Genomic DNA, 13,357 nt, shown 5'->3' with positions numbered 1-13,357 from the left:
CTGTTTACCAACACACTTAAAAGACAGATTTCAAGGAAACCCTGCGCCACTGAACTGCATCGGATCCAGCGCAGTGAAGCCCTTCTCTGAGTCACACTTAGCCAGCAATGCCAGTGTGCTGTCCAAGGACACTAGGATGCCTTGTGGATGGGATCTAAACCCAGCATCTGACTTCTGACCACTTGTGGTTGTTAAACAGTCTCGGACTTTGGGAAAGAATTGAGAGGAGATGCTGATTTTCATTGCCCTGGCTCAATTCCAAGTTTGATCATTAGCCATCTTCCCCCTTTGTCTGCCATCTCATTGAGATGTGCTATTCCACAGTCCTTGTTATAAACAGCTGTCCACTGTTAACTGAGCCAGCCAATGAGCCAGCGCATTCCACTGTGTGGAGGTTGCATTTCCAGACACACACTTCCTCCACATCTATTGGCAAATGACTTAGGTTTACCTTGGAGGAAAGGTGCGGTTTTCTAGGGAGAATAAGGGCCTAATTAGGGGAGTTAAAAATTACCCGCAAACCCTATTTTGTCTAAATGGTGAACAAAGAAGACTGGCATTGATCACAAAGGGGCCCTCGGAAGGAGGAGTCCAGAGGAAATATATTTTCGATTTTAACCTTTTATTTGGGGAATCCAGAATTTAATCTCGTAACATTGATGTGGCATGTGCTATTTGCCACCAAAATTCATGTTTTCAATCCAAAGCACATATACAAACAGAGCAAACAGGCAAGTAACTGTAGCCCAGAAGAAACAACAAAACTCACCCTCTGCCATCCAAGCTTCGGTGTCATGTTGGACATGTCTGGCCACTCACTTTAATGCCTTCCTCCTTTTCATTCGACACTTACAGCATTTTAATTTCAAAATATCCACGCTCCCAGTCCTCTCAACCCCCAATGTCTCCTGATACAACTTCCAGAATAAATTCTCCTATGTTAATTTATTTTTAATCTTAAAAAGAACATTTTAACTTGGAAGCATGCAAGATGTCCTTCAATAAGTGGCAGGATAAACTAGCACATCCATTCTATGGAATGTTATTCAGCACTAAAAAGAAACGAACTGTCAAGTCACGAAAAGGCATGGAAGAACTTTAAAGGCATTACTAAATGAAAGAAACCAATCTGAAAAAGGCTGGATACATGCTGTATGATTCCAACTATGTGACATTCTGCAAACGCAAAACTATGTCTGGAAAAGACAGTCTGGAAAAGGAAGTAGAAAGATCAGTGGTTGCCAGGGATGGAATGTAGGATGAATTGGTGGAATACAGATTTTTAAGGCCGTGAAACTATTCTGTATGGTGCTATAAGGGTACATACATGCCATTACACATTTGTTAAAACCTGCAGAATGCACTACACACAGAGTGAACCCTAATGTAAAGTAAGAACTTTAGTTAATAGTAATATATCGGGTGACCGGTTAGCTCAGTTGGTTAGAGCGTCGTGCTGATAACAGCAAGGTTGCTGGTTCAATCCCCGCATGGGCCACTGTGAGCTGCGCCCTCCCTAAAAGAGTCAAGTATGCCATTGTAGCATGAAAGCCATGTGTAACCAATGACCGTGGCTGTTCCCCCATAAAACTTTATAATAATAATAACAAATAATAATCATGTATCAGTATTGGTTCATATAATAGAGGAAACTGGGGTTGGGGTGAAGGGATTCTATAGGAACCCTACTTTCCGCTCAATTTTCCTGTGAGCCTAAATCTGCTCTAAAAAATAAAGTATTAATTTTTAAAAAAAAGAACATTTTAGTTCTGTTCTTTGTGTTGTAAGAAATGGAGAGTCACTCAACGTCTCAAGTAACAGGAGACTTACGTGAGACTGTTTCTATAGGGAAGACCAGGCAAAGCTGAACCATGTGACAGAAGAAAAAGAAGGGGCTACAAGGGGGCCACAGGAAAGTCAAGACCCTCAGCTCTCTCCACCATTACCATCATTGGCCCACCATCCTCATCTCTCCTACCAGCTGGCCTCCCCACCCTTGACCATATAACTTTTCTTCAAAGAGTCTGCTTTCTCATAATTCCAACTCCCTCATAATGGCGGCTTGCGTATGACCCCCCACAGTCGCTCTGGTTTTTCTGTAGCCTGCGACTTATCAGCTACAGCTTCTGCTGACTGCGTCATGACTTTAGTATTTCCTGCTTAAAATTCCTGAGAGGGAGAATCCTCATTGACCCAGTTCATCACTGTAGGCCGGGCCCTGTCCCGGCCCCTGGGGCCCTGTGGGGTGCAAGCAGCAGGGGGCAAAGGATATCCTGCGTGCAAAACCCCAGTGCCCAGGGCTGCTGCTTCCTCGGGAGCCATAGCAAGGCCACCTCCCTTTACAAGGGCCCATGGGTGTGGTGGCATTCTTGATGTGCCTAACATGGATGGCACTTTGGGAATGGCCAAATGACAAGAGTAAAATTGAACCTGAACAACCAAGTATTTCTTTTTTTAGTAGTTACTTTTGCAAGGGACATTTGGCCTCTCTTAGAAGACCCCAAAAAAGCAAACCACAACTTACAAAACGTTCACATTCTCTTGATCAATAAAAATTCTATAAGAATGATCCCTGAGACACCTGCCCCAAAAGGCCTTCCAACCAACCTCCAGAAGAGTCCCATGACCTTCAGACTAACAGCCAATTCTTGCTACACTCAAGGAGAGGAAAGAGAGAAACGAGAAACTATAACGGATCTTCACTTCACACCAAAGCACTCTCTACCCCACCCAGCCTAGTAATAGGTGACTAGTTTTAATCCCAGAGTGAAAGAAATAGTCTATAGTGAACCAGGGAGAGGTGACAAAGTGACTTCCTCCCAGGACAGAAAAACTAGGTAAGCTGATTACCATAAAAAAAGGAAATGAATTTCAGTCTCGATAATTAAGAAAAAAACAGAAAAACAAAGAAACTAGTGAAAGCAACAGACTCATACATCATGGCCAGGAGACGTAAAAACATACAAACTAACCAACCCACAGATCAAGACACTATGAGAGAGAAAACCAAAGTTGATAGTTACCCAGTTGTGTCTTATAAAATCTTGTATGTCAATTGCACCTCAAAACAAAAATAAAAATAAAATTTTAATTTTACAGAATTTTTTTTAAAACTACTTTTAGGTACCCAAGATAATATATTAACGAAAATGCACTCCAAACCCAATGTAGAAACCAAAATGTACAGGTTAAAGTCAAAAATGTGAAATGCAAAACTGAAGAAATTTTAGAAAAAGATATATGAGAAGTTGTTGAACAAGACCCAAAAAGCACAAACTGTTCAAAGATGCATTTGACTAAAATAATATCGAAGATTTCTTATGATATGTTATATCAAAATAAGTGAAAGCCACAAACTGGGAAAAGGTGTGGAAAAGACAAATAACCCAATAGAACAGTGGGCAGAGGACAAGAACAGGCAATCCACAGAAGGATCTATATGTCCAGTAAACAAAAAGATGCTCAGTCTCATGTCTTAATTCTTGACAGTTTTGATATACGTGTGTGTGTTTGTGTGTGTGTGTGTGTGTGTATAATTGTAGAAAAATACACATAACGTAAAATTTACTATCTTAACCATTTTTAAGTGCACAGCTCAGCAGTGTTAAATATATTTATCTTGTTGAGCAACCAATCTGCAGAACTTTCCATCTTGCAAAACTATGTCCATTAAATGACTCATTCTCACCCCTCCCCCTTCCCCTGGCAACTTCTATTCTCCTTTCTGTTTTTGTGAGTTTGACTACTCTTTACCTCATCGATATGAAACCACGCAGTCTTCGTCCTTTTTGTGACTGGCTTATTTCACTTGACATAATGTCCTCATATAATAATAATTTGCTATGGCTGCCATAACGAAATGTCACAGAGTAGACGGTTTAACAACAGAAATTTATCTTCTTACAGCTCTGGAAGCTGGAACTCCAGGATCAAGGTGCTAACAGGGTTGGTTTTTCCTGAGGTCTCTCTCCTTGGCTTGAAGACGGCTATCTTCTCCCTATGACCTCACATGGCCTTTTCTCTGTGTGTGTGCATCCCTGGTGTTTCTTCCTTTTCTTGTAAGGACACCAGTCCTATTGGATTAGGGCCCATTTTTATGATCTCAGTTAACCTTAATCACTTTCTAAAGGTCCTTTCTCTAAATACAGTAACATTGGGGGTTAGAGCTTCAATGTATGAATTTGGGGCGAACACAATTCAGTTTATAACAGCCCTCCAAGTTCATCCATGTTGGCATGTGTCAGAATCTCTTTCCTTTTTAAGTCTACGTGGTATTCCATTGTACGTATCTACCACATTTTGTTTACCCGTTCATCTGTCAATGGACATTTGGGTTGCTCCCAATTTTTAGCTATTATGAATAATGCTGCTATGAACATATTGTAAAAATATCTCTTTGAGACCCTGCTTTCAATTCTTTTGGGTCTATACCCCAGAAGTAGAATTGCTGGGTCATATGGTAGTTCTCTTTTTAATTATTTGAGGAACGACCACAGCAGCTGCACCATTTTACATTTCCACCAACAGTGCACCTGGGTTCCCATTTCTCCACATTCTCACCAATACTTTGTTTCTTTGTTTTGTAGCTGTCATCCTAATGGGTGTGAGGTGTTACCACCAACTTAGTTTTCTGAACTTGAAGTTCTCTCCTCCAGTGATCTTAGTCTCTGCCTTTACCCCAAAGTTTATATTTCCCAAATCTGCCACCCCTACCTAATTTCAACGTCAGGCATCCCATCCTCCAAGCACCTCCTTCTAGATATTTGGTCATTCCTCCATTATCCTGATTCCAATAACACTTTGAACCCAGCAGAATATCTAATTCCACCTTTTCACTTTTAAGGTCTGTCCAGGTCCTTAAATTCAGAGGGAATCACTCCTTTGTGAATCTAAAGAGATGACTCTAAAGAAATAAACAGTGTACACTCGCTTGCCCATTTCTTTTGCTTTAACAACATTTTAAACTGCTTGAATATGGCAGAACAAAAAATGACTCCTTAGCTCAAAGTCACTTGCATACAAATAAATTTCTGTTTTCTCATGTAAAATAAGTGTTTTGTTTTACAATGTTTACATTAATTAATGCTAATACAGATTAAAATACACAGGAAAAAATTAAGTATGCAAAGCTTCAAGCATTGTTTCCTTCTCTTCTCCCCAGACTCTGGCTGTTGGAGACCATAGGTTCAGCCTTAGCTCTTTTCTCTACCTACACTCAGTTCCTCGTTGATTTTATTCACTGTCATGGCTTTAAAGACCATCCAATTACTGATAATTCTCAATGTACATCTCCAACCCAGACCTCTCTCCTGAACCCCAGACTCATCTAGCCAATGGCCAACTCAACATCTCCACTTGACTACCTACTAGGTATGTCAAATTTAATATGTCCAAAATAAACACCTGCACCACCTGAGATCGTCCCCATCTCAGTCAATGGCAACTCCATCTTTCTAGTTGCTCAGATGAAAACCTTCAAGTCTCTCACACCCCCATTCAATCTATCAGAATAATCTTATTGGCCCTAACTTCAAACTGCTCAGAAGCTGGCTGCTCTCACCACCTCCACCTCCACCCCCATCCACGTCATCATCATCTCTTGCCTGGACTATTGCAATAGTCTCCTAACTGCTGGCCTCCCTGCTTTTACTCTTGTGCCTCTGAATGGTTTCTTCTCAACACAGCAGGCAGTAACCCTTTTAAAGTATAGGTTAGATTATGTCACCCTTCAGTTCAAAACTGGATAACGGCTCTGTATCAATCCAGGTGACCTATGTTATGTTGCGATGAGAAATAACCCCAACATTTCAGACTTAAAATGGTGATTTCTTTTTTGTGTGCCATGTCCATCTCAGGCAGGCAGTAGAGCACTGCTGATCACCATCATTGCTCAGGGACCTCACAGATCATCATAATTAAATATTCCTAAAGTGAATTCTCAAAACTCAGTGACTGGAACTCGTCACATGCCCTGATACATTCCTAAGAAAGCCAAAAGGTGCAATCCTGCTTGTGCTCAGTGGGCAGAGAGCCAGAAATATTTGGTGACCTGGACTCATGACCACCCCGGGCTCCCAGTGGTGCTCAAAATAAAAGCCAAGTCCTTACAATGGCCTGGGAAGCTCTGCGTTAGCAGTCCCCACCCTCACCTCTCTTAACCTCATCTGCTCTTTCCCAGGTGCAGTCACACCTGAGAGCCTATTCCTCTGCCTGTGCAGTTCGTCCCTTCAAATGTCTGCACAATTCATTCCCTCACTTCCTACCTTGACCACTTTTTAAAATATTGCCATGCACCCCTTCTCCATTCCCAGTCCTCACACCAACCCCACTCTACACACACACACACACACACACACACACGTGAATGAAAACTTCACAGGGGCAGGGAAGGCAGCTGCTTTTTCTGTTTTGTTCACTGATGTACCCCCACGAGCCGAGATCTGAATCTGGCACAAGGTAGGGACTTAGGAAGTGCTGGTTGGATGAATGACCCTCACTAACAGTCAGTAAGTACAAACTAAATCCACAATACACTGTTTCACAGCCATGAGATGGCAAAACGTACATGTCTGACAACAGGAAGCCCCGATGAGGATTTAGGGAAATGGAATCCTCCTGCACTGCTGGAGAGAGCATAAATTGATACAATCGTTAGGAGAGCTCTTTGGCACTCGGTGGTTAAGAGCTGTTTCAATTCAGGTATTTCACTTCCTGGTCCTCACCTTAGAGAAACTCTTCCACATGTGCCCAAGGAGACATGCAAAAGATGTGCATAACAGCATTGCTTATAATAGAAAAACAATTTAAAACAACTGGAATTTCCATCAGCAAGGCAATTGATAAATCATTGTCATATACAAGAGACTATCATAAAGCAGTTAAAATGAATGTAGTTTACATGTGTTGGCTTTCAGTCCAAAACGTAAGGAGCTTGGAAGATGCTTTCATTCACATAACCCAAAAAAAGCGAACAAGTGAAAATCAACTATTTTTAGATCCATCAGAAAACCGAGGTCGCAGGGCAGATTGCTGACCCAAAATTTGGAGAGGCAGAAAGGTAGGTACAGGTTGTCACAACTTACCTGAGCTGAAACCTCCACGGGAACCAGTCCAGGGTGGGGAAAACTAAGCTGTAATTGACGAGTTGCTGGAGGCTCGATGTAGACAAGTTTAGAATTAAAACCTGTAGGGGAACCTAGTCATCAGGGGGACTGCACACTTCCGTGAGTTTTACCTCCAGGAGCTCTACCAGGTTCTCGCAGTAAAGATCTGAGAAAAATGCCATTGTGTTTCCAGCAGGGGAAGGAAAGGAGCCATTTTGGAATAAATCCAGACCACTCTGTTCTTTTTAACAAGCCCTGCACTCAGGAGAAACCATTTCACCAGAGCCTAACTGACCTGGGGGAAGGGAAACAACACCCAACTGCAGTCCCCGCTAGCCTTCCTGTCTCATCTAAAGGGAGGAGGTAACTGCAAAGCACTGGTGAAGGTCACAGCCCAAGGCCACAGGCTCACTAAAGAACTGAGACCTAATCATCTATGCTACTCATATCATATTCTAAACCGCAGAAAATCAAAGGCAAAGAAAAATCTTGAAAGAAGCCAAAGGAAAAAAAGTTAGCTATAACAGAGCAAGGAAAGAATTACATGGAAATTCTCTTTGGAAACTATGGAGGCAAGAAGAGAATACAGTGAAATATTTAAAGTGTTGAAAGAACAACCAACCCCACCAACTTAGAATTCTGTATCCAGTAAAATTATCCTTCATAAGCCTGGGAGAGAGAAAGACTTTATTCTTTTTCTTTTTCTTTTTTAAATATTTTATTGGGGAGTTGGGGGAGGGGAACAGCATTGGGGAATCGGGGAAGGGGAACAGACAAGTTGCTGTCCTTTTGTTCTTCAGTCTAGTTGTGGAGGACGCCGCTTCACTGGACCCTGTTGGTATTATCATTGCGCTTTTCCCGGGTGAGGCAATCACTCGCCGGCCATTGGTTGGCCGCTCATGGGGGCTCACGGCAGCTCATAAAAGCTCATGCCAGCTGCCAGCCAGCCTCACTGCAGCCTATGCTGTCACTGGCAACACACGGCAGCCCAGCTCCAGGTCAAGCTGTTGTTCACCATCTTAGCTGTAGAGGGCGCAGCATCACTGGCCCTCATGTGGGATCCGAANGACACTGCCCTCTACAGCTAAGATGCTGAACAACAGCTCGACCTGGAGCTGGGCTGCTGTGGGTCGCTGGCAACGGTGTAGGCTGCAGTCCCCTGCTGCAGTGGGCTGCCATAAAGCTACCATGAGTGGCTGGCAGGCAGCGTGAGCGGCCAGCAGCCAGGGTGAGCTACTGTGAGCCACTGTGAGCGGCTGTCCAATGGCTCTCCAATAGTTATGGAGGACGTCGCTTCACTGGCCCATGTTGGTATAGGGCCAGTGAAGCGACGTCCTCCATAACTAGACTGAAGAACCAAAGGACAGCAACTTGTCTGTTCCCCTTCCCCGATTCCCGAACGCTGGTCCCCTCCCCCAACTCCCCAATTAAAAAAAAATCTTAAAAAAAAAAAAGCTGCTGAAAAGAAAGTAAAAAACAAACAAAACTACAGAATGAGAGAAGGTATTTGCAAATCATATATCTGAGAGTATCCAGAAAATATAAAAAACTCTGTAACTCAACAATAGGACAAACAACCCATTTTAAAATTTGGCCAAATGACTTGAAAAGACATTTCACTAAAGAAGATAAAAAAATAGCCAATAGCACATGAGGAGATAGTCAACATCGTTAGTCATTAGGGAAAGGTAAGTCAAAACCACAGTGAGGTACCACTTCATACCTACTGTGGTGGCCATAATAAAAAAAATGGAAAATAACAAGTGTTGATGAGAATGTGGAGAAATTGGAACCTTTGTACATTACTGGTGAGCATGTACAATAAAATGATGCAGCTGCTGTGCAACAGACTTTGGTTAGTTAAGAAATTAAACATAGAATTACCGTATCACCCAGTAATTCCACTGCTAAGCACATACCAATGAGAATTGAAAGCAGGGACTCCAACAGTATTTGTAGATCCATGTTCACAAGAAGTATTATTCATAATAGTCAAAAGACAGAAACAACCCAAGTGTTTATTAACAGATGAGTAGATAAACAAATGTGGTCTAGCCACAAAGTGGAATATTATTCAGCCGTAAAAAAGGAACGAACTATTGATGCATGTATAAACCCTGAAAACATGCTAAGTGAAATAAGCCAGACAATAAAGGATAAATATTGTACGAGTCCCTTATATAAAATATCTAGAGTAGGCAAATTCATAGAGACAAGAAAAAGAGTAAAGGTTACCAGGGGTTGGGGAGACAGGGAAATGGGGAGGTATTGCCTAATAGCTGTAGAGTTTCTGTTTGGGATAATAAAAAAGTTCTGGAAATAGATAATGGGGATGGTTCCAAGCACTGGATATACCTAATGCCACTGAACTGTACAATTTTTTTTTCTTTATGATTTTTATTGGGGAATTTGGGGGATGGGAACAGTGCTGGGGAATTGGGGGAAGAGGAACAGACAAGTTGCTGTCTTTTTTTTTGTTCTTCAGTCTAGTTGTGGAGGACTTTGCTTCACTGGCCCAAGTTGGCACCATCATTGCGCTCTTCCCGGGTGNGGCCCTCATGTGGGATCCGAACTGGGGCCCTGCTGCTCAGAGCTGGCGTCCCAAGCCAAATCCTAACCAACACGCCACTTGGCCGGCCTGATAAAGACTTTCTTACACAAACAAATATTGAGGGAATGTGCTGCCAGTAGACCTGCCTTGCAAGACATGTTAAAAGGAATTCTTCAGAGGAAAGAAAAAATGACTTTGGTCAGAAATACAGGTCTACAAAGAAAGCAAGGGCATTAGAGGGAGAATAAGTGAAGGTAAAATAATTTACATGTAGTGATACCAAAAAAAAAAAAAATTAAGGAGCATAATGTTGAAGGAAAGAGGCAATTTTCAAAAAGAAATTTCTGTAATGACACCATTTATGTGAATTATAAAAGCATACTAAAAAATGCTCTACTTATTATAGACAGAGATAGTAAAAATATAAAAACATTCACTAAAAAGAGTCAAACGAACTTCACCCTCTGGGGAGGGTGGCAGGAATGTGGCATGAGAAGAATTGTTCAGCTGTATTTGTAATATATTATTTCTTTTAAAAATATTGGAAACGGGGCCGGCCTACTGGCTTGTTGATTAAGAGTTGGCTTGGGAGTGCGAGCTCTGAGCAGCAGGACTGCCAGTTCGATCCCACATGAGCCAGTGATGTTGCGCCCTCTACAGCTAAGATGGTGAACAACAGCTCGACCTGGAGCTGGGCTGCAGTGGGGCTGCCGTGGGCTACTGTGAGCTACTGTGAGTGGCTGGCAGCTGGCGTGAGCTGCTGTGAGCCACTGTGAGCAGCCGTCCAATGGCCGGCGACCGATCTGCCTCAGCCGAGAAGAGTGCAATGATCACAATACCAACATGGGCCAGTGAAGCAGCGTCCTCCACAACTAGACTGAAGAACAGAAGGACAGCAACTTGTCTGTTCCCCTTCCCCGATTCCCCAACACTGTTCCCTCCCTCAATTCCCCAATAAAATCATATATATATATAAAGCAAATATGAAAAAAAAAGAGAACATTTTCCAAATCTATTGCCTATTATCTTCTGTTAAGGAAAAAATTTAAAGATATTCAAGAAAACAAGTAGTTGCCTCAGGAACCTTATTATATTACAAAAAGCCACTTTCTCTTTCTTCTCCATGTCTTTTAATACAAATCCTGGGCACTCAATTTACAAAGACCTTTCCATCAGTAGAGAGAAGTTTAGCAGCCTTAGGGAAAGTGACAAGGACCCAGTAAACAAAGAGGTTCCATGTTTTTTGCAGAGGATCTCATATGCTCAAAGCTGAGTTTAATGGGATTTAAGACCCAGTTTAGGAAACAGCTCTTTGAAATGTACCCCTGTTCAGTGTGGACAAAGTTTTCATCTGCCTTCAGTTCCCATGAACAGGCTTCAGTATCAGTGCTTCGAATCACACTGGATGGACTGTTGACAACCAATATCTTCAGTTTATATCACTTCTAAAAAAGCTGATATTTTGATCCCTTGAAGATAAACACCTACAAATCAATAAAATAGTATTCACGCAGGTAAACAAGAAGTGATATAGCAATTAGAAATTGTTCCATTTAGTCAAGTCTGTTAATGTTCTAGTCTCAGACATGTTCTAGACATGTAGGATGGCGTAAACATACAAATATCATTAAATGTAAGGTGAGAAAATACAAAGTTAACAGAAGCCAAGTATTTATTCCCCCCCCCCAAGATTTTATTATTGGGGAATTGGGGGAGGGGAACAACATTGGGGAATTGAGGAAGGGGAACAGACAAGTTGCTGTCCTTTTGTTCTTCAGTCTAGTTGTGGAGGACATCGCTTCACTGGCCCATGTTGGTATTATCACTGCGCTCTTTCCGGCTGAGGCAGTTCCTCGCCAGCCATTGGATGGCGGCTCATGGCAGCTCATGAAAGCTCACGCCCACTGCTGGCCAGCCCCACTGCAGCCTACACCATCACCTGTGACTCACAGCAGCACAGCTCCAGGTTGAGCTGTTGTTCACCATCTTAGCTGTAGAGAACGCAGCATCATTACCCCTCATATGGGATCCGAACCGGGGTCCTGCTGCTCAGAGCTGGCGTCCCCAGCCAACTCCTAACCAATTCGCCACTCAGCCAGCCCAGGAAGCCAACTATTTCAAATTTATTAAACTTTACCTTAGAATCTTACAATGTTTCATCAGGGTAGATCCCCCAAAATCACTTGGTCAGACTCTGGTTTCAAAATCTTAAATATTTTTGGTGATTGTTTTGGGTTGAATTGTGTCCCTCAGTAAAGATATGTTGAAGTCCTAAGCCCTACTCCTGAGAATGTGACTGTGTTTGGAAATAAGATCGTTGCAGAGGTCATTAGTCGAGTCAAGGTGAGGTCAACTGGAGTAGGGTGGGCCCCTAATCCAATGTGACTGATGTCCTCATAAGAAGATGGACATACAAAGGCACAGGGACTCCGGGAGACCTGCCATATGAAGATGGGGCTAGACACTGGAGTGATGCGTCCACAAGTCAAGGAACAACAAGGATTAATGGCCGTCACCAGAAACTAGGACAGAAGTATGGAACAGATTCTCCATCAGAGCCCTCAAAAGGAAACCAACTCTGCCAACACCTTAATTTTGGACTTCTGGCCTCCAGAACTGTGAAACAACAAATTTCTGTTGTTTTCAGTCACCCAGTTTGTGGTACTTTGTTACAGCAGTCCTAGAAAACTAACACAGTGACCGACCCAAAGAGCTTTGGTTTCATCGTGATATTTATCACATCAGGTGTCTTTGAAACACAAGAATATACAAGCACGCATTCCATTAGCTGTCAGAGCAATGACATCATCTCAGGTCACGCAGCCTCCAGAAAACTCCACCATACACTCGTGACAGGATGAGAGTGAAAAAGGCAAACAACGGCTTAGTTTGTTGTGAAAATAGTTTTGACCTCCCAGACCTCAAAAAGAGGGTCCTGGACCCCACCTAGAGAACTGCTGACTCATCCAAATCCCTTCTTTTTGACCAATGAGGAAACTGAGTCTCGAGGATGGAAAGTGGCCCCCCCCTAGCCTTGGCCTAAGGAGAGTCCCAGCTTCCTGGCTCCCTTGTGGGGTGTTCCTAGAATTACAAACCTACAGAACAAATGTTTAGGGGCAAGGAAACATAAGGAACTAGTGTGAAACCCATTCGCTCACACACTAGACAATGCTCTGGATTTCCTGGCATCATTAATACAGGCCCTGTAAACCGGCTTGTGTGCAGCCCTCATTTATTTTAAAAATTGATTTAAGGTGTGTGGGCCACATTTTAAGAGACAGGAGTAAGCTCTTCTCCCCAACATCTCAGACAACATCTGATTCTGATGCCAAGGACTCCTAGGGTGCCCGTGAGCCCCTGAGACTGTACAAAGAAAATGTGAGTGTGCGTGCGTATGCGTGTGCATGGGCGTGAGCACGCATGATTTTTCGAAGGGGGAGCCCTAGCGCTCATCGGGTGTTCAAAGGGGAGTCCATGGCTCAAAACAAGATTACAAACCATGACAAGAGGGGAAGGTCAGCCCGGAATGCTGACTGGAGGCTCTCTCTTTGCCACGTGTGGACTTCCACGCTAAGCTGCCTCTCCCTTCTCTACCCATAGCACAGGTCTGCACGGCTCCCCACTAAGGTGTGGGTGGGGCCTCCCTCAGCCTTGAACCTTTTGCTCCATTGTCTCATGCCATGACATCAGATGTGCACGGAAC

This window comes from Hipposideros armiger, unplaced genomic scaffold (assembly GCF_001890085.2).
Source record: "Hipposideros armiger isolate ML-2016 unplaced genomic scaffold, ASM189008v1 scaffold_46, whole genome shotgun sequence".
Taxonomy (NCBI): domain Eukaryota; kingdom Metazoa; phylum Chordata; class Mammalia; order Chiroptera; family Hipposideridae; genus Hipposideros; species Hipposideros armiger.
Note: the sequence above shows the minus strand (reverse complement) of the source record.